We start from the raw sequence: 3107 nt of genomic DNA, 5'->3' as shown, positions 1-3107 counted from the left end.
GATTCTCAGGAATCCGCTCGGATTGGTCCTTGTGTACACGGATTCAGTTCCATCCGTGCACAAACGCATTCCCTTATCATTCTTTCTTTCTTTCTTTCAAATCTTGTGTTCTTCATTGTGAGGGCACTACTAAGGCATGAATAGCCTAGGCAATTGCCATCCCCACACTAAGGTAAAGCACTACACATCAATTAAAATTATTAGTCCCTCCCTCACTTCTCTCTTATATGACAATTATTTTGATCAAAGTAAAAATAAATCCAAAAATGACAAAAATGCAATACAAAAATTGAAATGTAAGTTAAGGAGTTAGAAATATTTACAAGTGGTGGTTTAGGGAGGACTCCACCAAACTCTCATTCTTGATGAGATGTCAAGGGGGCATGTTCAAGGTGTTGTTGATGTTGCTCAACACCTTGAAGAAGTAATCAAAAGCTTGTTCATTGTTATGGTAGAGGTCCTCAATAGACCGTGGCCCTTGTTGTTGATCATGATCGATGGCATGCCCAATGTAGGGATTAAACATCCCTTCAAATTCGTCGTCCCAAAGACCACAAACTTCATTGAGTTGATCATTGAAAATCTCTTGCTTAGATGGAGACAACTCTCCCAATTTCTTCTCTTGGCCAATGAGGCCATCATCTTCTTCCTTGGTTGATTTTGATGAGCTTTGCAAGCTCTCCTTGTCACAATTCACTTGCTCTTTGAATGGAGCATCTTCAACTTTCTTCCTCCATTGGAGTTCCGATTTCTTCCTTTCATCCTTCCGGCTATAATGATCAATCATAAAACATGGCTCATGCAAACGAGGAGCTCTCATGGTTTTGTCAAGATTAAAAGTTATGCTTTCATCTCCCACTTCTAGAGTGAGCTCTCCATGTTTCACATCAATCACCGCACCCGCGGTGTATAGGAAAGGTCTTCCTAAGATGATTGGAATGTTGGAATCTTCCTCCATATCAACAATGACAAAGTCCCAAAAACTTCCCAATTCGCACGGGGACATCTTCCCATATCCCTAATGGTGTCTTCATCGATCTATCGGCCATTTGAAGAGTGATATTGGTGCATTTAAGCTCTCCCATTCCCAACCTTTTACTCACCGAGTACGGCATGACACTCACACTAGCCCCTAGATCACATAAGGCTTTGTTGATCGTTGTGTCGCCAATGGTACACGGTATTGAGAAGCTTCCCGGATCCTTTAACTTTGGAGGTGAACTCCCTTGAAGTATTGCACTACTCACCTTAGTGAAGGCGATAGTCTCAAGTTTCCGGATCGACTTCTTCTTTGTGAGGATATCTTTCATGTACTTTGCATAGGCCGGAACGTGATTGATTAATTCCGTGAAAGGAATTGAGACTTCTAAGTTCTTCACAATTTCCATGAACTTTCCAAGTTGATCATCAAATTTGGGCTTGGCTTGACGACTTCGAAAAGGAAGTTTAATCACAATGGGCTCCTTCTCTTTGGCTTTGTCTTCATTTTTCTTTGAACTTTCTTCCTTTGATGATTCCCCTTCTTTGGGGCTTTGCACCACAACTTCATTCTCACTAGCTCTCACAACTTCATCCCCAACTTGCTCCTTTGGTGCCTCATATCTTGTACCACTTCTCAAGTGAATGGCACTAACCGTTTCATGTCTAGGGGGATTATTTTGAGGTGGTAATTGCCCCTTTTGTCTTTGTGAGCTTGAAGATGCTAGTTGGGTCAATTGTGTTTCCAACATCTTGGTGTGAGCTAGAATGTTGTTGATGGTGGTGTCTTTTGCTTGGCTATCTTTTTGCATTTGGGTGAAAAATTATTGTTGATTCTTTTGCATTTGGAGGACCGCTTTTTGGACATCAAAACCTTGGTCATTGTGGTGATTGTATGGATTTTGATTTTGGTAGCCTTGGTTTTGATTGTAAAAGGGTCTTTGATTTTGATTTCTCATGGGTGGTGGAGTGTATGTTGTTTGAGGGTTTTGAACATTTTGGCTTTTGTATGAGAGATTTGGATGGAACTTGGTGTTTTCATTGTAAAAATTTGAATAAGGGGTACCACTTTTGTAAGCTTGGAAAGCATTAACTTGTTCGGTTGTTCCCCTACATTCACTTGAGTCATGACCCAAGGTTCCACAATTCTCACATATCCCGCTTGGGATTGATGAGGATGCCGTCATGGCATTGACATGATGCTTCGATGATTTTGAGTTTTCCTCAAGTCTAGCCATAGCTTGTTCAAACTTCAAGTTGATTGTGTCAATGTGAGCACTAAGTTGAGCACCCAATTGAGTAACGGTGTCCACTTCATACTTTCCTCCTCTAGTAGCCTTGCGAGGCCTACTATATTGTGAATTATGGACCGCCATTTCCTCAATCTTGTTCCATGTTTGATTGTCATCAACTTCGGTGAACATTCCATTTGATCCCATATTAAGAATGTTCCTTGAATCTTCATATAAACCATTCCAAAATTGTTGCACTAAAAACCATTCGCTAAGTCCATGGTGAGGACATGAGCGACAAATACCTTTGAACCGCTCCCAAGCTTCATACAAAGATTCTTCATCCCTTTGCTTAAAACCCGTAATTTGAGCTCTTAGCATATTGGTCTTTTCCGGTGGGTAGAATTTTTGGTAGAAAGCTGGAGCTAGCTTCTTCCAAGAATCTATTCCAAGGGTGGCCTTATCAAGGCCCTTCAACCATTGCTTTGCGGTGCCGATTAACGAAAAAGGAAATAAGACCCATCTTATTTGGTCTTGAGTCACGCCCGTTTGAGAGATAGCTTCACAATAATCGCAAAAGGTTTCCATATGAGAATGAGGGTCCTCACTAGGCATTCCCCAGAATTGGCTCCTCTCAACTAGTTGAATGAAGGCGGACTTGGCAATAAAGTTTCCGGTAAGATGTTGTGGGGTAGGAGTACCATTTGGTAAATCCTCCTCGGTGGGTATAGAGTGTGACGAGAATTTAGGCATTGTAGGTGGATTTTGTGTGGTATTGTTTAATGGGTTCTCTTCTCCTTCTATTGCGAAAGGATTGACAAACTCACTAGTGGGTTGAACAACTTCACCAACACCTCCCAAATTCCTCCTAACAAGTCTCCTATTATTCGTCAAGGT

At 41.4% G+C, this 3107-nt stretch overlaps 1 non-coding gene across 1 annotated transcript; it reads left to right on the top strand.

Moving 5' to 3' along the window:
• Positions 1 to 2484: 2484 nt before the first annotated feature.
• Positions 2485 to 2591, top strand: LOC141637011 (small nucleolar RNA R71). The gene has a single exon (XR_012541575.1). It is a non-coding gene; the product is annotated as a small nucleolar RNA R71 (small nucleolar RNA).
• Positions 2592 to 3107: the final 516 nt, after the last annotated feature.

Source organism: Silene latifolia, chromosome Y, assembly GCF_048544455.1.
Source record: "Silene latifolia isolate original U9 population chromosome Y, ASM4854445v1, whole genome shotgun sequence".
NCBI classification, from domain to species: domain Eukaryota; kingdom Viridiplantae; phylum Streptophyta; class Magnoliopsida; order Caryophyllales; family Caryophyllaceae; genus Silene; species Silene latifolia.
The sequence above is the reverse complement of the archived record's forward strand: the minus strand, read 5'-3'. Positions and strand labels throughout refer to the sequence as shown.